The following is a 22,093-nucleotide window of genomic DNA, read 5'->3' as shown; positions in this document are numbered from 1 at the left end:
CAACCTGCACCCAGAATAAGCACATAAATACTCTGTATCATATCTTTCCATAATTAGGTGACTAATGCACTAATGTTCCTACAAGCAAAAGTGTTGTTTAGGCACACCGTGCTTTAAAACACCAGGACATAATGGACAGATGGAGGAGTTTATTTCCGGTCTGTGTCATGAATACATCATACACAGTGTGTGCATCTGGGTTCATGAAAATTCATATATGCATGCATGTACACACACACACATATGGGCCTATTTATCCACAAAACATGCATTTATTAATATATTTGGCCTACTTATACATACTGCTGAACGCATTTTATTTAGAAAGAAACCTCCTGGATGTGTCGCAAAATCTGGACATGCTCAAAATCCAAAGGGTAACTATGGAGTTTATCACACGGGGCTAATGTCGGCATTAAAGAGAGATTAAAGCGCATGTAAAGCGTCCCGCAAATGAAGTGAAAATGGTGAGTAACTGTGTGAATGGTGATCACATGCAATTGTGCAAATAAAATGATATCAGAAATGACTTGTCACTGAAACTTCGAGAGTAAAAAGATGTGTTAATGCTTCTTTGCGACCACTTTAATGGCAGTCATGTGAAATCGTAAGCATAATTATGCGATTTTTTCAGGATATTCACGGGATAAGCTCTTGATTTCCTTCGTGTGATAAACTCCTATGTTAGGATCCCCATATGAGGCAAGGAGATGTGAATCAGGCCAGTTTGTGTCAGGATTAGAAAGAGAGCAAGCCACCCCTCTGCCACATGAGGGGTGAAGAAAGAAAGAACCAACTATGATAGCCCTGTTTAAATATTTGAAGGGATGTCATATTGAGGAGGGAGCAAGCTTGTTTTCTGCTGCTCCAGAGAACAGGACCAGGAGCAATGGAGTCAAGCTACAGGAAAAGAGATTCCACCTCAACATTAAGAGGAACTTCCTGACAGTAAGAGCTGTTCGACTCTGGAACACACACCTTCCTCGGAGAATGTGAAGTCTCCTTCCTTGGAGGTCTTTAAAGAGAGGCTTGATGGCCATCTCTGTGAGGGATGCTTTTGAAACTTTGAGGCTGGCTGCTCACACTCTTGGTCACCAGACTATGCTTTCTCTCTTTGGGGTTTTCTGGTGCATATGTGCATGTGAGAAAGTGGAAGGGGGGGAGGAAGAGTAGGGAAGTTAGTTAATAAACTAGTAATCAATGGTGGGTGGGGGCTGGGGGTGGAGTAGGCACGCTAGCAGCCGATTCATTACAAGTCCAGAAAATGAGACGGTGAGATTAATAAGTCTTTGATTTATCAGTGCTTTGAGCCTGTGAACATTACTCATGGTGCGGCATTGACAGGGCCTCTGTTCCCATCATGGCTTCTGAGAGCAGAGGCGGGATGGAAGGGGGGGGTAGATGCCAGGACCCATCCGGATGAAGCCCTAAACGCCTGGCTTGTTGAGGCATTAATGGCTTTGTTGCAAGCCCCACAGCTGTGAACGAGTTCCCTCTGGACAGGGTAATTGTTATTGATTAGGAAAGCAGATAAATCCAGCAGGAGGCAGAGCCACTCGCCTGCGGAAAATCTGGTGCTGGAGTTAGAATAGGATGCCATACCTTTGCTTGTCCATTGAATAGGGAGAGGAGGGTGAACTTATAGAGTCATAGAATCGTAGAATTGGAAGAGACCACAAGGGCCATCCAGGCCAACCCCATTCTGCCATGCAGGAACTCTCAATCAAAGCACTTCCGACACATGGCCATCCAGTCTCTGTTTAAAAACGTTGTTGTTGTTAGCATTGCTGAAATCATCTGTCTGAAGCAACTTGTGTGTTTGTGTTTGCATGTGCCTTCAAGTCTCCTGTCAACTTATAGCAACTCCATTAATGTCACTGGGTTTTCTTAGGCACTCAGGGGTGGTTTTACCAGTTCCTTCTTCTGAAATATCACCCACAGCACCTAGCATTCATGGATGGTCTCCCATCCAAGTAGTAAACAATGCAAACTTGAAGGGTGCATCTACACTGCATGGGAAAAAAGCAGTTTGGCGTGGCTTTGAGTGTTGTCACTTCATTTTATAGAACTTTGGGATTTGTAGTTTTATAGGTTCTTTTAGCCCTCTCTGCCAAAGAGGGCTGGTACTGCATAAAACTACAAATCCCAAGATTCTGTAGGTTGGTGCCATGGCAGTTAAAATGGTCTCAGCCTGCATTATTTCTATAGTGCAGATGTATCCTAAAATGCTGTATGAAAACTAAGGATCAGTTTGCTGGCTCATTTAAGAGTCTTTCATTTTCCATCTCTTAGCCTGGGCATTTTAAGGGACTCTCTTTTGGGTACCTGCCTTCATATATTATCAATGGGTACTTTATCATCCACATCTTGAAAATATTAATATATATATATAAATTCAAAAAAGCATATGTTGATTCTTCCATGTAATATAAGACAGGGCTGTGTTAGCCTGGAAAATCAGTATGCAAAGAGATCTTGTAGCACCTTTGAGACTAACTGAAAGAAAGAATTCATAGATATAGCCGTGTTAGTCTGAAAAATCAATATGTAAAGAGATCTTGTAGCACCTTTGAGACTAACTGAAAGAAAGAAGTTGGCAGCATGAGCTTTCATAGATTTGGAATGAATTTGTTGGAAGAAACTGTCCATAGGAACTGTCCATAAACTTCAGGCTTGGACCCTGAAATCTCAAGGTATGGGATTCTCCTAACCTGGCAATCCCAACCTCATACTGAAAGAGTTTAGGGTTAGGGAACCCTCAGTTTCCTACAACTTCAGGGCAGATAGATGGTTCCTCACACTCTACTTTTCACGTCCCCAACAATCCTTTGAGGTAGTTTTGGCCGAGCATGGCTAGCCCCAGGTTATCTAAATCAGAACTAAGGGGGGATTTGCACCCGGGAGCCCTAGTTCTTACCTAATGCTTTAACCCACAAAATTACCCTGACTCTCAGATGTGGGCCCTGGTTTACCAGTTGAAGATCTAGGATAAAGAGCATCCAGAGCATTGCTAATGTTTACGACAATCTGGTAAGACAAAGTAGAATTATTATTCCCATAAAGGAAACGCTGAAGCTGGTGGAATTATGGCTTGCTAAAGCCACGTGAGGGGCATGTTTGCAGACTGCGGTAAGCCATGATTTCTTTTAACCAAGGTTTATTGCTCAAGTCACAGATTCGTGGTTTGTCTTACCCATGGTGGTTTGACTTAGCTATTTCTGATTTGTCCCTGACCCTCCTATTTGAAGCTGGACAGCTAGAGAAAGAACCTAGAGACAAGCCATGCTTGTGGGTTCACACATTACAGCACATCATGATTTAAACAAGCCAGAGTTTGTAAGTCAGTAACAATCTATGGGCTCCTCTGATGGCTGATAAAGGTACTGTATATATTCTTGTACGTATAAGTCTAGACATTTTAGTCAAAAAGTTGACCCCAAAAAACCAAGTTGACCTATCCGCGGGTCAATGTAAGTACTGTACTTTCATTCTTATTTAAAAAGGAACCATCTCCTGGCGAAAGGAAAGAGCGTAATCTGACCTGAAAGTACTGACTCCCCTCTGCATTCTCATCCATCTAGCCTTTAGTATGAGTACAAACAGTTATTATGCCTCCTGGAATTTAATAGGTTATTTGGCATAGTTTTTCTTTGCTATATCCTTTGCATCCTTTGCGTCATCCTTTACATCCTTGGTTACATGCCCTAAATTTTACCCTCGACTTATCCATGAGTCATATTAAAATCCATAATTCTGGCCCACAAACCTGCCCTCGACTTATACATGACGTCGACTTATAGTCGTGTATATACAGTAAGTTCACCTATGACAACAAGCCAGATTTCAAACACCAGATCATGGCTTTTTACGACTTGGGAATGCAGTCATTGGGTTAATGGTAGAGTCAAGATATGATCTAGCTTCTTGACTGCTAATGTCTCAGCATTCCTGCTAAGGCTACCAAGCAGCTATCTGCCACGATATGGAGCTGCAGGGACCAAGATGCTCCTTAATGGATCAAGACAGTGATCCAACCTGCTTAGCTTGCAAGAACCGCCAGGGAAAAGAGACGTTATCATGATGTGAGCCTCAAGCCAGCTAGAACCCAGACCAACTAAGCGTCTGTCTGATATTTATCTGGAGGTATCTTTTTATAGAAATGGCAGTCGTTGCGATTCTCTCTTCCTTTCTCCACCCATATAAAAGAAGCCAAAAGTTAATTATTTTGCCAATTTCAGGCTGCATACATTATACATCTCGCCTTATCTCTGCCTGTAATTGCAGGCAGGTATGTAAATTTTATATATATATATATATATATATGCACGCACACATATTCTTTTAAAAAAAGAAATTTCCCCTCCTCCCCTGGTATTGAAAAACTAGCAGAGTTAATAGAAAATGCAGCCCTTTATAGGTGGGGGAATGAAGAGAGGATTTCAAACTTGTGTCTTGGGAGGTTAATTATATTGATAGCAACATCTGATATGAAAATATTTTTTTGCTGGGAAGTGGAGGATAGGGAAATAAAGGAACTGAAGGCGGCAATTTTGTGCTTGCCTTCATTTGGAGATACACTCTTTCTGCTTCCTGTGTTGGGAGACATTGCAATGAGATTGGGGAATTTGCAGGGCTATGTAAACATCATTTCTTTCCTTTTTTATGACTGGGATTTTCTCAGATTTTGTTCTGAGGAAGGTTGGGAGCAGCACGTTTTATATGTTATCATGAGTGGTAGCGGTGATGGCCTTGCAAACTTGCAGGATTTTATCTCTTCGACAGCACGGCAATATCGATATTATTATGTGTAGTTCACTCGTGCACAGGTGTGCCAGCTTTGTGCCACAGGGATGAGCATCACACTTTAAATGCAAACTACTATTCCTTGTGGGTGCAGCAAACAGCTAGGGAACACAATGGGGCAAAGTAAACCTAATGTCCGAAAGCTAGCCTGGGTAGGAGTTCAGTGCTAGAATCCTTCCAAAAATCCCTATCTACTTTCCATGAGAGCCAGAAAAAAATATGGTAACTCTGAGAATTGTATTGAAGCTGATGGATGGAAGATAACTAGTAAAATGTCCTGATTATGCGAAATGTGAGTAAGATGGTCAGTCTACATATATTTACTTCAAGATTATCACTCCGTATGTGTCACTGCAGCAAAAATTCACACTGGCAGATGATGGAATCAATATTTTTAAGGGGTTTTTTTTGCAATTATATTATAAAATTATATGGTGTTTTAAAAATAGTCATTTTAATAGACAAGCCTTTCCCCATCTGATTGAGACCGATGGGTGTTGTAGTACATTTGGAGAATATCAGGTTGTGTAAGGCTAGAAAAAACATATATAAAAACATAGAAAAAAAAACACACACACAAACACACACATATATATATATATGAGAGACTGGAAATTAGATTAAATTTCTGTGCCGCCCTCTCCCTCTGTTCTCCTTGGTCAAATTTTGGTCTTCTCCCAAACAGTTCAAATTCTGCATAAACCTGAATTCAGGGTCTAAATGGTTACCTTTTGAGAGGCTATTTATTAATGAAACATGGCACTTTTCCAACATATGTAGTCTCCTGTCAAAACTCACAAATCTGAGTTGTGGGAGATTTTTTTTCCTTAATGTGTTGGAGACAGAAAGATGCTACCGTTCTTGACTTGCACATATTATTATGGTGACCCCAATTGTATTTAGACATGTCTCACTTCTTCAGTAGACCTTACATTAAAATAAGTTGTGGACAGGATGGCAGCCTTAGGATGGAGATGGAGATGGAGTCCAATAATTAATATAAAGAAAGTTGAAGGCATTGCAGTGGTAGAGGCATAGGGTTTGACATTATATGCTTTGATCAAACAGGTTTTGGAGGGTTTTGAAATAAAATAACTCACAAAACCAATTTCATAAACAGAGACAGAAATGTGAAGAGCATCCACACCAAGAGCAGTGGTACCGCTTTCAAGGCCCCGTGAATCAAGCTTTCAGATTTGCTCACTAAACAGATTAGTCTTGCTTCCAAGGCTGAAGTTGGTGGAACAAGAAAGATTAACATTAATGCATTTACATTTATATTTGTATCTATATCTGTCTTGAGAGCCCGCATGGCTTAGTGGTTTGAGTGATGGACTCTGAAGGCCAGGGTTCAGTTCCTAAAGTCTACTTCCTCAGATGCATTTGGTCCAAATGTATCTGAGGAAGTAGACTTGAGTCTAAGAAAGCTCATGCTGCTAACATCTTTCTTTAGTTAGTCTCAAAAGTGCTAAAAGGTCTTTCTACATACAGAACACTAAGAGTCTGAATCAGATTTTCCTCCAGATGTGCATTATGCACACAACAGAAACTGCCATCCTTCAGCCTCACCTTGTCCTCCAGAGGAGAACACACTCTGCTTTTCAGAACGTACAGGTTCTGGGGTAGCAACCTGGAGGGAGATCAAGGGTTACATGGGTTTGGGGATTAAAGGAAGGCTCAGCACAAGCTTCCTTTGCTCTCAAGAGCCAGTGGCCCTTTTAGCAAGAGCCAGAGTACAAAAGCCCCAAGCTACAGCCAGGGTAATTACGGCCTGCCATCCAGCCTGCTCTTGAGAGATGAAAAGGGCAATGCGCGCACACACAAAAAGTTATTATTTACTTCAAACAGCTCTGAAGATATTAATTTAATGGAGGCTTGCCATCCCTGCCAGGGGGAGAATTACATTTCTTACCTACTTTGAGAATTGTGGGAAAAGAGTCACAAGGCTCCCAAGAAAGAGAGCAGCACTTCTTGGCCAGTCGGGCAAGAAGTGGGAACATGGAGGTGGTGTCCACAAGCATTTTTGCCTATGAACAAAAAGCCAGGATTCTCTAGGATTCTGGTTTTTCATTTTGTATGAACCTGGGACCCTTTCACACCCCAGTTATTACATTATGACTCCACCTTAACTACTATGTTCCATCCCATTCAATCCTAGGATATGCAATTTAAAGAAGGGAATCTAAATACCCTAAAGGCACCAGCTCCCCTCTGATTTTGGAAGCTGGGCAGGGTCAGCCTGGTTAGCACTTGCACAAATCCCACCACTGCTACCAAGTGTGAGGGCTTCAACTTATCCTCACCACTGCCATCAATCTGAGGAGTTTATCACACGGGGGAAATCCCATGCACAAATAGGGGTTTAAATCGGGGGGAAACGGGTATATTTTCACACAACATTGTTGTTAACGTGTTATTAACCCAAATGGAAAGTAGACAGAAAGTAGACAAAAGCCACTTGTCTACCTTCCGTTTGGGTTAACACCAGTTTAACAACAATGCGAGTGAAAATCAACCCGCTTTTGTGGACTTCTTCCAGCTTTTAAATCCCGTTTTTGCACGTGATTTTCCCCATGTGATAAACTCCACTGAACCTTCTCCTGTCCTGCTGCTATGGCCTCAGATGTGGGGATCTTCAAAATGCTCTCATAGTTCTGATGTAAAATTTTACCCTCCCTAACATTACCCTTGCTTAACTGCTGTCACCACAGAAACAGTGCATTTGAACGCAAGCTTTTAAATATTCCTTATGTAGCATTCTCCGAGGCTCAAGTGTATAATGCATAAATAATAATTTATTAAGTTGAACATAGCATTACAGATTAATTATTGAATACATCTAAATCCTGACTCACATTAATTCTCACTCACAACACTCAATCTCTCACTCATATTCTAACTAACCCTGACTCTAGTCTCTCTCTGACCCTGATTTACTCTCCTAACATCTCCAACTTCTATTTGTAAAGATCCCTAATCATAGTTTTTGTGGGTTTTTCGGGCTATGTGGCCATGTTCTAGAAGAGTTTATTCCTGATGTTTTGCCAGCATCTGTGGCTGGTATTTTCTCTAAAGATGCCAGCTGGCCACAGATGCTGGCGAAATGTCAGGAATAAACCCTTCTAGAACATGGCCACATAGCCCAAAAAACCCACAAAAACTATGGATGTCAGCCATGAAAGCCTCCGACTTCACATTCCTAATCATAATTTTGACAGATCACTTCTCACTCTGTCGTACACAACTGCCTTTTTAAAAATCCTCTGACATTCAGCCATTCACCAGTCACTCCCAACAATCCATACTCTCACCCTCTTCTCAACAGATCCCTACTTTATTGCAGCCATTACAGTACCTATAAACTGTCTGTCAGTCTGTCTAGCTAGCTAGCTATTTTATATCACACCTTTACCCTGAGCGGGGATTCAATACATTTGTTTGTTGCTCTGTACCTTCAAGTCAATTCCAACTTATAGTGACCCTAAAGTGAAGCTGTCATGGGGTTTTCTTGCCAAGATTTGTTCAGAGGAGGTTTGCCATTGCCTTCCCCTGAGGCTGAGAGAGTGTGACTTGCCTAAGGTGGGTTTCATGGCCAAGCCAGGACTCAAGTCCTGGTCGTCACAGTCCAACATTCAAACCGCTACACCTCACTGACTCTATATGACATATATTACCATACTGCACCACAATTTATCTACTAAATGCAACAATATTTCCCCTCCACAAGTCCATTACAGTCCATCTCAGCTATGCTGGATGAATACTATTAATGAACATTTATCCAATACCCTTTGACATTGCCTGCACTGGCCAGGATACTCTGGAGGTATCCTGGCCCACAGCTACCCTGATCTCCTCCTGTTACCCAGACCTCCATCCGCTGTCTGCATCCGCTGTTACTGCAGGTTGCTTTGTTCTTTGGTCAGAGTGTGATGCAGCAATGGACACATGTCTGGGCACTTTGTTCTGACCTTGGTATGAGTGACCTGTGGCAGTAGCAGCACAGGACAACCATGCAGACAGGGGCCATGTTGCAGGAATGGAGGATCCAGTTCTTTCCAGAAGATCTGGAGTAACAGGTATGTTTTTAAATGCAGTTTAAGGCTACCAAAGTCCAGTTCTGGTGCAGAATGTGCCAGACATCACCTAGACTGTTTGCACCAGAAACGGAGGTTAGGATGCACATAATCCGAACAGGACAACGCCAGAACCGGGGCAAAGAATGGCCCATGCAGCCAAGGCCTAAGTCTCGTCATCAAGTGAGTTCTAAATATACAAACATCTACAAGGAAGGAAGGAAGGAAGGAAGGAAAAATATCAAATTATTTTCTTGGCCACCATCTTAGATGCGCAAACGAAGAGCGAATGCCATTTCCAAAATGGCACCTGTTACAATGTTCTGGTATGAGCCATGTTCTGGTATGAACAGTAATTGCACCATTTTTAGCCCTGCATAATGAAGAAGTTACCTCTTTAATTGGTCAGAAAGGTTTTAAATAAACGCATCTGACTAATGGATTATTGTAACAGCCCTGCTTGCAATGACACTGCAAGGCTGTAGTCTTCTACATGCAGAGCCTGGCTGAACACGGTGAAGCCTGCTGCCAAATAAAACATGCCGGGAATCGGGCTGCCCGCAGCGTAGGCATAGTTATTTCCCAACTTTCCCTGGCATGGAGCTCAGGAAGAGAACGGTGACTCAAACGCTATCTGATAAGCATTTTTTTTGTCCATAAATAATGGATTTAATTTGGGCACAACAACAACAACAACAGCCACATCATCTGCTTGAGCTCAGAAAGCAAAACACCTCCCTTTCGTTTCCACAAAGGTATCATCACCATAGCAAAGCCAGGGAAGAGCCCTGATGAACTGCTTTTGCCGGTTGGGATCAGGTCCTGTCTGCCGAGGAGACGCCAAAGGAATTCGGTGTACGAGGAGCAACGAGGGACTTGCCCATGGCTTTGGGGGAAAGCACGGCAACAACAGGGAGCAGATGACGCCCTTCCCAGGATCCCGGGGGCCCAAGCAGCATCTTCAAGTTTGCTCATCTCACTTCAGGCACTTTGATGTGCCAAGCATTTGATTTAATAAAAACAAAACAAAAACAAATTTAATACTTCCCTCCCCCCCCCCCCCCCCCCCCGCACTGGCAGGGAGATTAAGAAAATGACTAGCTCTTTTCAGACTCTGCCAGGGGCCATAAGGTGCACCCGCCCAGCCTGGCTCCATGCTCTTCGTCTGGAGCTCATGGCTCCCAGTTGGTGCCTGATGCTCTATGGGGCAACCCACAGGTTGAACAGATGGCCACTTTAGCCCAGTGCCCTGTCTTCAAGGGTGGTCAGACTCAGAGGGCCATCAAGAGCCCCAGACTAACAGAAAGAACAGGGCATAATATACGGCAAGGCAAGTTCACTCAAATGCCTCAAAATAGATATGGTGAGCTAGTTAAATGCCCCTAAGTTTATTAGGTATTTTAAATAAAAGATAACACAATTTTAAAGATGTCGATTAAATTGGCCCCCAAAGGAACGCTGGAAAGGAAGGAGACAGCTTGTTTCTTCCTGAACAGTTGGTAGCATCCTGCTTGAATACTTTATACATTCTTTACTATAAGTAAAAGGAATTATAGATGTATTTTTTGTAATTAAATGAATGGTAAAACATTCAGAGAAGAGGGCCTAAAACATCCCCCAAGGCCAAGTTGGGGGAAATAATTCATAATCTAGGCAGAAGGAATACAGATATCCTAGAATTTCCTTGCATGTAGAAAGCTAGCATTTCAGGGAACTATATTATACCAGGTTAGTCCCTTGGTCTACATAAATCCAAAACACAATGCAGAAATAATCCAGTTTAAGACTGCTTTAACTGCCCTGTCTCAGTGCTAGAGAATCCTGGGAATTGTATTCTATTGTGGCACCAAAGCTCTCCGACAGAGAAGGCTAAATGTCTTACAAACCTAGTTCCCAGAATTCCCTAGCAGTGAGCCACTGCAGTTAAAGTGGTCTCAAACTGGATTATTTATGTAGTGTGTTTTGGACCTTAGTTTAGTACTGTCTATGCTGTCCAGCAACACTTTTCAAGGGTTTCAAGACAAGGTATCATTTCTAGACCTATCCAGAGTGGCCGGCATGTAAGCCAGAGCTACATAGCCCTGGCACAACAAGGAAAGGATAGGATAAATAATTTTTGCAGATGCCAGCCACAGATGCAGGTGAAACATCAGGAATAAATTCTTCCAGTACACGGCCACATAGACCAAAAAACCCATTTAAAAAACCTACTTTTTGCAGAGTTCTGCGATATTAGTCAAGCCCATGTTTACAAAAGTTTGGATTCTGGAGGATGGGTGAGGAAAAAATGTGAATTAAATGTACAAACTCCATCCTCAATTTTAGCCAAGCCATGTTCCTTCATAAAAACACTTGTGGGGGGGGGGGGGATAAAGGTAAAGAGCCCTCTTGTACCCCACTGTAATTCAACCACTTCATATAGATTTCATTTACGTGATCTTACACCAGGACATTAAAAAGGAAAGTGGTTCCTTTCCAAAGACAAAGATGGGGCTGGGGTTGGCAGATGACACCTGACCCTCCTCGTATTCCCAACCAGTTGTATCATAAAAAGAATACCTCCTTCTCCTTCTTATGATTGGGTAGGTTGCACCCATCTGCTCTAATGCAAACCCAGAGAGATTCTGACACCCCCGCTATGAAAGGAAGCAAAGTTTGACATCTGCTGGGTGCGGGAGACGCTGGAGGCCGAGTGGGTGGACACAATCTGCCCGGGGGACTGGGACAAAAGTGCAGGGGGGTGAAGGAAGAGTTATAGGGTTCTCAAACTATTACCCTAGGTTTTTGTGGGTTTTTCGGGCTATGTGGCCATGTTCTAGTAGAGGTTATTCCTGATGTTTCACCAGCATCTGTGGCTGGCATCTTCTCCGAACACGAAACAGAAAGTAATAAAAAGAGTTCCTGTACCTTGGATCAAACACTGATCAAAACAGAGACTGCAGTCAAGCAATCAGAAGAAAGTTAAGATTGGGAAGGGCAGCTATGAAGGAACTGGGTAAGATCCTAAAGAGTAAAGATATACAACTGAGTACTAAAGCTAGGATTGCCCAAGCCGTTGTATTCCCCATCGTCATGTATGAATGTGAAAGCTGAATGACTGAAGAAAGCTGAGAGAAAGAAAATCAATTCCTCTGAGATGTGGGTCTGGAGAAGAGTGCTGAGGATACCATGGATGGCCAAAAAGACAAACAAATGGGTCCTAGAACAGATCAAACCTGAGCTCTCCCTGGAAGCCAAGATACTGAAACGGAGGCTATCTTACTTTGGCCACGTCATGAGAAGGCAAGATTCGTTTGAAAAGATAATACCACTAGGAAAGGTGGAGGACAGTCGAAGGAGAAGAAGACTTCAGTTTAGATGGATAGATTCAATCAAGGAGGCCACAACCCTGGCCCTGAGCACCAGAAAGGTAGAAGGTGATAGGAAGAGAGGAATACATGCCAGATGGGAGGACATGAGCCTGAATCTACAGGACCTGAGCAGAGAAGTGGAGCACTCTGGGTCTTGGAGGTGTCTCATCCACAAGGTTGCCATGAGTCCCTTGGGGTCTCTTCTAACTCTACGATGCTATGAGTCTATGCATTGATACATAGGACTGTTGACTATTGGGGTTGGGCTGGATGGCCCTTGGGGTCTCTTCCACCTCTACAATGCTATGATCGTATCCATTTCTGCATGGCAGAATGAAGTTAGGCTGGATGGCCCTTAGGGTCTATTTCAACTCTAGATGCTATAATTCTATGTATCCCTGCATGGCAGTATGGAGCTGGACTGGATGGTCCTTGGGGGTCTCTTCCAACTCTAAGATCCTGTGAATCTAAGTACTGATACTTAGGACTGTTGACTGTTGGGGTTGGACAGGATGGCCCTTGGGCTGTGATCCAACTCTAAGATGCTATGATCCTATGTATTCCTGCATGGCACAGTGGGGCTGTACTGGAGGGCCCTTAGGGTCTCTTCCAATTGCAGGATCTTATGATTCTATGTACAGTGGTACCCCGGGATACGAATTACCCGGGGTACGAAATTTTCGGGATACGAATAAATCCCATAGGGATTTATTGCTTCGGCTTACGAAGGTTTTTTCGGGTTACGAAAAAACCCCGGCGCTGTTTCAAATGGAGCCGCGGCGGAGCCGCGGCTTTTTTTCTATTAGCGCCTATGGCAATTCGGGTTACGAAGGTTTTCGGGTTACGAAATTAACCGCGGAACGAATTAATTTCGTAACCCGGGGGACCACTGTATTGGTATATAGGACTGTTGACTGTTGGGGTTAGGCTGAATGGCCCCTTGGGGGTCTCTTCCAACCCTAGGAGTCTATGATTCTATTCCTGCATGGCAGAATGGGATTGGACTGGATGGCCTTTGGGGGTCTCTTTCAATGCTAGGAGTCTATGATTCTGTGTATTCCTGCATGGCAAACTGGGGCTGTGCTGAATAGCCTTTGGGGGTCTCTTCCAACTCCAAGATCCTAGATCCTATGATTCTATGTATTGATACATAGGAGTGTTGGGCTGGACTGGATGGTTGTTGGGGTCTCTTCCAGCTCTAGGATCCTATGATTCTGTGTACTCCTGCATGGCAGAATGGAGCTGAACTGGATGGGGGGGGTCTCTTCCAACTCTGTGCTTCTAAGCCCTCTGCTTTTTACTCATAAACTCCTGAAAGAGATGAATGTATGTGTGTGTGTGTGGGGGGGGGGGGTTCTTACAAAAAAAAAACCCACACAAACCCATGGCTCCTCCCTCGGTTGCCAAAGGATGCTCTATGTGCCTGTGGAGGAGGCAGAAAGGAGGACCAGGGGGCAGCAGCAGTGTCTGCCTGGGGAAGATGGAGCTTGGCCAGAGGCAAAGGAGGAAAAGCAGAGGAGGCCCCCTCCTCCTTTTGGCCGGGAAGAAGAAGAAGGGCTTTATCATCATCATCATCATCAACATCATCTCAGCGCCACCTCCCTTGCCTTAAAGCCTCCTCCTCCTTTTGGCTCTTGCAAAGGGCCTTTCTCTCCTTCTTGCAAGGCAGAGAGAGAGACGCCATCGCCCCGGTGCTTCCCTTCGGAGGGTTCCGGTGCTCTAGAGGCAGGCAGAGGCTGGCAAGAGAGCCACCAGAGGAGGCAGCAGCTGCCATTGCTTTGGAGCCCGCAATGCTGGAGGAAGGCGGCTGCCTAGGCTGCCCATCTCGCCTCGGAGGATCCCTAGCCCTCCGGGAAGGATCTGCTTAGGGGATCCAGCCCAGAGGGATCCAGGAGCCAGCTCCTTGGCCAGGGATGCTCCGGAGGGGTAAGTAGCTCCAAGGCCAGGCTGGAAAAGGAGGAGGAAAAGTTTGCAAGGCAGAGGCAGGAGGAAGGGGATCAGATCCAGGAGGGGATCCCTGGGCGATCTTGCTTGGGGATCTGCTGGATCCCTCTCGCCCTGTTCCTCCTTTGCTGGGGAGCTTCCTTGGAGGCATCTTTCTGGCAAAGGAGGCTGGCTTTGCTCTGGCAGAAAAGCATCTTCTTCTTCTTTTCTTCCCCCCCCCCCCCCAATTATTTTTATGGTACTTTCATAGATTATTTATTAATTTACTTATTTACGGTGTTTATACCCCGCTCTTCAGCCCTAAAGGCCTTTAGAGCAGCTTGCAGAGAGGCATTCAGATATGGCAAATATTGACTACCAATGTGGTTTCGTTATGGTTCAATATATTATGTATATACTATTAATATATCAGTTCACGTTCCATCATTATCTTCCTTCTTTCTGTTCAACTTGGCTCTTAGTGTCGCACGCTGTAGGCAGAAAAGCATCTTCTGATGGAGCCTCCCTGAAGAGGGGCAGTCTGCCAGTTGGGTACCTAAAAGGGTTTCATGCAGGGGTAGGCAACCTGCGGCCCGCAGGCCGGATGCGGCCCGGCAAGGCCTTGGGACCGGCCCCAGCCCGGTCCTGCCACCGATTGCCGCCGGGGGCTTTGGGGGGCAATTGTCTATAGAAGCCTCAGAAACATGCATTTATACTAACATTTTTTAAAAAATCAGCAATTTTTTTCGCGTGTCCTCCATTTTTTCTAAAAAAGTGTCTTCCACTTGAAAATTTTGTCCTACATTTGTCCTGGTTTATTTATATATTTATTTATTTTTTAAATTTTTTATTTATTTATTTATTTGCTTTGGCCCCCCAGTTGTCTGAGGGACAGCAACCCGGCCCCCGGCTCAAAAAGGCTGCCTACCCCTGGTTTCATGCTTTGCCTTTGCTCTCTGGTGGTTTTGCTTTTTCACGAGCCAGAATGGTAGGGCGATGTCTCTAGAGAGGGTCAGATCTCCATTAAAACAAAAACAAACCCATTTTGGGGTGACCTTGTGCGAGTCGCACTCTCTCCACCTCAAAGGATGGCCATGGCAAAGCCTCTCTGAAGAAACCTACCAAGGAAACTCTATGGCCTTGGTATGTAGAATCTTACAATCGTAGAGTTGGAAGAGACCACAAGGGCCATCCAGTCCAACCCCATTTTGCCATGCAGGAAATCACGATCAAAGCATACCCATCCAGCCTCTGTTTAAAGACCCCCAAAGAAGGAGACTCCACCACACTCCACTGTCAAACAGCCTTTACTGTCAGGAAGCTCCTCCTAACGTTGAGGTGGAATCTCTTTTCCTGTAGCTTGCATCCATTGCTCTGGGTCCTAGTATCTGCAGCAGCAGAAAACAAGCTTGCTCCCTCCTCAATGTGACATCCCTTCAAATACTTAAGCAGTGCTATCATATCACCTCTTATCCACCTCTTTTCCCCTAGGCTAAACATCCCCAGCTCCCTAAGTATCTCCTCATAAAGCATAGTTTCCAGGACCTTCACCATTTTGGTTTCCCTTCTCAGGAGACGCTCCAACTTCTCAACATCCTTTTTGAATTGTGGTGCCCAGAACTGGATACAGGATTCCTGGTGAGGCCTGACCAAGGCAGAATAGAGAGATCTTGTAACACCTTTGAGACTCACTAAAGCTGCAAGATCCCTCTGCATACTGATTCTACAGACAAATATGGCTGTGTCTTTGAATACTGCCCCCATGGCCTTAGGATCACCGTAAGTCAGGAAGGACTTGGAAACACACAACAACAAAGTAGACCCAAATACTGTGGCTTCCAAGTTTGGAGGCATGCTATTATTACCTGTGAGTTGTTCATTTAAGTCTGGAAAATATCAAGCCCTATGAGGAGAGACCTAAGGAGCTGGGTATGTTTAGCCTGGAGAAGAGAATGTTAAGAGGGGATTACTTGCTAATTAGCTTACTTGCTGTTCACCGCTATGATCTTTGGAATAGCGGTATATAAATAAAACAAATTATTATTATTATATGAGAGCCCTGTTTAAGTATTTGAAGGGGTGTCATCTTGAGGATGGAGGAGGCTTGTTTTTCACGGTCCTTGCGGCCTCTTCCAAATCTATGATTCTGCGATTCTAAGTCCCAGCAGGCCATGGTCTTGCGCTAGATGTGGTGGAGCCTTTGGAATGGCTGAACAAGCACTTATGTTCAGCTTCATCTGGTATTTTGGGTGCTTTCTGAAAAGACAAACAAGGAGCATGGAGGAAAAGTGTGGCCTCCATAGGAGTTGAGGGGAGAGGCGACATCCTCAGCTGTCTCTATTACTAAAACCTCTGGGCTGAGGTTGGGCGAGGGCAGGGAGGTGAGAGAATACGGAAATTGGATTTGAGCATGATGTGTTTACACACACTCTAAATGGAGCGACAGTTTAAAGGACCTCAGATTACGAGGGGTCCCTAAAGGCATTTTTTCAAATACAGTCGGCCTTCCGCATTTGTGGTTTTGACTTTGGCGGATTTGATTATTTCCGGTTTTTGTTAATATGTTCTCCTTATGAATCTCTAGGTCCTCCAGCGCAACTCTGACAGATGTTGACCATAGTCTCACGCCAGAAGACCTAGACATTCCTAGAGAAAGCACTTCCTTGGTATTTGTAGGTCCTCCAGCATGAGTCTATGATCAAGATCTGGCAGATACTGACCACAGAGTCCAGGTGTTTTGGACTTCAGCTGCCAGAATCCCAAACCATTCTCCAAGACAGCTGAAGCTTCTGGAAGCTGAAGTCCAAAACACCTGGATGACCAGAGTTTGGGAATCACTGCACTAGAGGACCTAGAGATTCCTAGAGAGGTGTTCTCTTTGGTAAAAAGAATAGTGTTTTTTATTTGCAGTTTTCCCACACTTCAAGTCCCAAAAGTCCTAGCCAGCTTGGGATTCTGGGAGCTGAAGTCCAAAACACTTGGAAGACCAAAGTTTGGAAATCCTTGTGTTAGGGCATCAGTATGAGTTTATCACCTTGAGAAATGGAAAGGCATTGCTGAAGTATTCCGTTCTTTTGATTGATTTGACAAGTCACTAGCGCTTCTTAAACCAACATGTTGTCAGTCCTTTGAAAACGACTACAAGTCACTCACACTTCGCTTAAACTACCATGTTGTCAGTCTTTCCAAGCCTCTTGGAAGATGGATAGGCTGCAAATATGAATTATTAGAGATATTCCTAGTCTGTTAAAGAATCTTTGGACATACAGTATCAGCCATGCTTCTTTGTAGCTAGATGCCTCAGCTGCAATAGATCAAGTTGGCTTCACTTGGAGGGAATGCAGGGATTAATTATTTGTTTGTTGTACAATCCAAAGACATAGCCGTGTTAGTATGGAAAATCAGTATGCAAAGGGTTCTTGTAGCACCTTTGAGACTAATGGAAAGAAAAAAGCTGGTAGCATGAGGTTTTGTAGACTTGATCCCACTTCCTTGGATGCATGGTAGTCTCAAAGGTGCTACAAGACCCCTTTGCATACTATTTGTTCATCTTTCATTCACTAGAGCAACCTTCCCTACTGTGGTACTCTCTAGATGGTTTGGCCTATGATTCCCATCATCCTCAACCAGTATAGCCAATAGTAAAGGATAACGGAACTTGTATCCCCAGACATCTAAAGGGTACAAGGGTGGTACACATAGTGAGTCTCATCTGCATTTGGCACACGACTCAGTTGGGCAAATACTGTTAATGGTGTGCAGTACTATTTTGTAAACTAATTGCAAGAAGGCTACTTTGGGCAATTTACACTCTCTCGGCCTCAGAGGAAGGCAGAGGCAAACCCCCTTCTGAGCAAATCTTGCCAAAAGAACCCTTTGATAAGTTTGCCTTTGGTGGCCATAAGTCAGAAATGACAAGAAGAGCATCTTCCAAAATATATCAAGGGAAGCTTTTTTACTATCAATAACCTTCACTTAGATTTTACATTTTGGTGGCTAAACCTTGAGGTCTGTGATTCTTAAGAGATTGCAGTGAGCTTATCTGCTTCCCCCTTTATTTCTCTGAAATTTGTTATCCACACATATTCAGTAAGGGATTCTGAAGGCAGTTACTCTTTACCTTGGCTGTTGTTGGAAAGCACCAAGGCAATAGAATCGGCTAAACTAGAAACCTACTTCCTTATCCTTCCTTATCCAGAATTCCAAAATACTCCAAAATTCAAAATTGTCCACACAGGTGGCTGAGATATTGACACCTGGTTCAGTGAACACACACTTTTGTTTCATGCATAAAATTATTTTTAAAACATTTGGTATAAAATTACCTTCAGGGTATGTGTATAAGATGTACACAAAACATAAATGAATTTCATGTTTAGACTTGGCTCCCATGCATATGCAAATATTTCAAAATCTGGAACCCAAAACATTTCTGGTCCCAAGCTTTTTGGACCCGGAAGACTCAACCTGTATCCCAATCCAAGCTTTATTGTGTTATATAATGTAGAAATGCTGGTGCAACCTGACACTGAAAGTGTCCAGCTAGACAGAAGATGAGAAGGAAAAGGGAGGTGCTGGGCAAGCGTAAAAAGCCTTTGTAACAAAGAGCTCCTCTTTATTTATTTAGATTATGGTGCTATTTGCTATTAAAGACAGAAAGCTGGGGCAAACCTAGTGGCAAAGCTTCATTTACTGGGCAATCTGCACACATTTTTGCACACATGTCTCCTGCACATATTTCCAAACTGGAATAATAGCAGTCATTTATGGCAAATAACTGTGGCTTAGTGGACAGAGTGTTTGAAGAAGACCAAAGAGGCTTGGGTTCAAATCTTCACCCTGTCATATGGTTCATAATGGTATTGTGCTTTATATTGTATTATGAGGGTTGTTTTATGAGAATTTTTGTGTTGTAAAACTTTGTATGTTTTATATGCGTTTTATCAGCTGTAATCCCACCTCAATCTGTGGGGAGAGGCGGGAAATAGAAATATATTATTATTATTATTATTATTATTATTATTATTATTATTAGGTGATGCTGAGCTGGGCAGACACTGGCCAATTTGGAAGGTTTTGTTTGAATTCAATTTTGTTCTGGCATTTTTAGTATTCTGTGCAACCCATGGAAAGTCCTGGGAGTGGAAAATTGGTATGTGGATCTTATGAGGTGTCCCACCTCTGATCATTGTTGTTGTTGTCGTGTGTCTTCAAATTTCCAACTTATGGTGACCCTAAGGTGGACCTTTCACAGGGTTTTCTGAATCTGAGAGAGTGTGATTAGCCAAAAGTCACCCTCTGGGTTTCCATAGCCAAGCGGGGACTTGAACCCTTGTCTCCTAAGTCATAGTCCAACACGCAAACCACTATGCCCCTCCTTATCCATGATCTAGTGAAGTCAGGCTAGCTTCCCTACTGATGTGTCTTAGCTATCGTCTCCTAGGTTCAACAGAAATTTATTTCTATCCGTTTCCAAATTATCTATGAACTCTCAGAACATGCTCCCAGTTGGGAGAGATCAGGTAAGGAGGATGCACAGGCCTCATATGGCTTCCTTCTGTTTTTACTTCAAATCTGGAGAGGAACAAGCTTCAGTGGAGTGGCAGAAGGATGATCATTGCTGAGTCCATTGACATCTGTCTGTCTTGTCTCTCCATTTCATCAGATCTGTCCTACAGCGCTGGTGCAACAATACAAGGAGCACAGTTGTAGCTGTGGTGCTAGTACTCATGTAGAGCTTTCTTTTTAAAGGAAAAAAATGACAGCTTTGCCAAGGACTACATGCCCATAGAAGCTCTGGTCCTTTCTCAAAGAAAGGAGCTTTAGAGAGAGTGAGAGAGAGAGAGAGAGTCAACATCCCAAGTTTACTTTTCCTTCTTCTGCTCAGCTAATGCTCTTTGCTTTGAAGGCAGCCAAGCCTGATGGAAACTTTAAAAACGCAAGAGCCGATTTTAATATTTAAACATGTGTTTCTTCAGGCAACATAAGGGGGAAAAAGAGGGTTTACAAACTTGGGGTCTGTGGGCAGGGATTTAGCAGTGTTATGAATTATTAGGCAGATTAAAGACTCCGGCAGGAATTGGGTTGTTGCTCATTCTCTCCCCCCCTCTCTCTTTTTTTGGTTCTCTGATGAATGGAAGTTGGAATATCGCTCAACAGCGACATCCCCACCCAGCCACCAGCTTGAATCGGATTTCTAACTTTCCATAATAGTTGTTGAATCATCTGAGGTCTACTGCTCCCAAATTTGCTAGATGTGTTCCAGAAATAGTCAGAAGAATTTTTTCAAGAATGCTACAAGAAGGGCCGCCTTCTCCATAAGTTTGCCTCTGGTTCAAATGATAGTTAGAGGTACAATGCCTCTGAACATGGAGGTTCCATTTAACCACCCCACCCAATAGCTTTTGACAGATTTTTGTTAAGTGTTGTAACAAGCCAAGACTTGTCTACTCCAGCATAATGTGCCTTCAAGTCACTTCTGACTTATGGCCCCTTCCAGTGAAACTTAGCAAGATTTGTTCAGAAGGGGTTTGCCTTTGCCTTCATCTGAGGCTGAGAAAGTGTGACTCGACCAAAGTCACCCAGTGGGTTTCCATGGCTAATAAAGGATTCAAACCTGGTCTCCAGACTCATGCCAGTGCTCAGATCACTATGCATGGTTTTCAGCACCCTCCCCAGCTATCTGCAATACACCCTATTCAGGAGTTGTGCCAAGGCTTCATTTTCATAGACAGAAAATCCCATTGAATTCTGTGGAACAGAGTTCATTATGTGTTTATTTAAAGCATTCATACTCTGCCTTTCAGCCAGAAAGAGTGGCTTACTGAACAGCAACAAAAAACAGCCCTTCTCTTCAAGCTTGAAACCTAAAATGGCACAACACAAAAGAAAAATGGGACAGGTAAAGGAAAACAAACCCCAAATAGATATGCATAGGGTTGGAAAAGGTTTGTGATTCTTGACAGCAAAGTTCTGTTTAGTGATTATGACTGACAGCCATTGATAGACCTATCCTCCGTGAATTTGTCTAACTCCAAGCCTTTTTTCATGCCGCATAAGCCATTATGTGACAAGGAGTTTCTCTATGTGAAGCACTTTCAGGGGAAAAGGTCAGTCTTGCTCAAATTCATTAGACTATTTGTATTCTAACACCAGAGAGAGAACCATCCCTCTCTCACTATGCGAAGTGGGCATTCCTGGAAATACTCCTTTGAGTGTGTCTATATGTTCAAATCATCTGTCAATTTATGGCAACCCTATGAGTATCATCCGGTTTTCCTAGGTGAGGAATATTGGGTTGATTTGCCAGTTCCTTCCTCTAAAATATAAATTACAGCACCTGGCATTCACTGATGGTCTCCTATCCAAGTACTAACCAGGGCTGACCCTGGTTAGCATTCAGAATCAGTCAGGATCTCCTTTACCCCTTAAGAAATTGTGGGGATGCAGGGAAAGGTTGACGCCGCATTCTGAAAAATCTAGCAGCACGCAGCACAAAGGCACATACATCCACAGAAGCAGATGGATGCTTATTCCTTCTGGGAAAAATAACATTAGTAGTTTACATCTGATCAACCTCATCTGCAGTGACAACATCTGGGCATCATCACGGCACAGTTTTCCCATGCTGAAAAATTGCTGTCAGGTTGGAGAGAGGTAGATTTCATCATCCTGGCTTACCTTTAAAAAAAAAAAGCATGTGCGTGTATAGATGAGAACCCTAAGAACTGTTGTTTTGGGATTGTGCCTCTTGCAATTCTTTGTCTTTCAGCATACAGTCCCATTCCACATACAAAGAGTGGGTGCGAGGAGCAATTATTTAGTAGACTATTATGCCTGTGGCCTATTATGTGGGTGTGTGGTTGGGAGTAACTGAGCAAGCAAAGCACGCTCTCTCTCTGACACACACACACTTACTCACATATCCTATATCTGCCATAG

At 43.6% G+C, this 22,093-nt stretch overlaps 2 protein-coding genes across 5 annotated transcripts in view; one reads left to right on the top strand and one right to left on the bottom strand.

Moving 5' to 3' along the window:
* MACROD1 (mono-ADP ribosylhydrolase 1) overlaps positions 1–22,093 on the bottom strand; it is a 323,148-nt gene that overhangs the window by 234,403 nt on the left and 66,652 nt on the right. The gene's annotated exons all lie outside the window — the stretch shown is intronic.
* Positions 1–22,093, top strand: part of FLRT1 (fibronectin leucine rich transmembrane protein 1) — a 157,069-nt gene that overhangs the window by 109,190 nt on the left and 25,786 nt on the right. Inside the window, exon 1 of one of the 3 annotated variants that reach the window (XM_089482964.1) lies at positions 13,690–14,155. The exons of the other annotated variants lie outside the window; for them this stretch is intronic. The gene's annotated coding sequence lies outside the window, so the exon portion shown is untranslated. Of the gene's footprint in view, positions 1–13,689; positions 14,156–22,093 lie in introns of those variants that run through there. 3 annotated transcript variants of the gene reach the window in all.

Source organism: Sceloporus occidentalis, unplaced genomic scaffold (assembly GCF_023333645.1).
Source record: "Sceloporus occidentalis isolate IW3139 unplaced genomic scaffold, rSceOcc1.0.p SCAF_20, whole genome shotgun sequence".
Taxonomy (NCBI): Eukaryota; Metazoa; Chordata; class Lepidosauria; order Squamata; family Phrynosomatidae; genus Sceloporus; species Sceloporus occidentalis.
The sequence above is the reverse complement of the archived record's forward strand: the minus strand, read 5'-3'. Positions and strand labels throughout refer to the sequence as shown.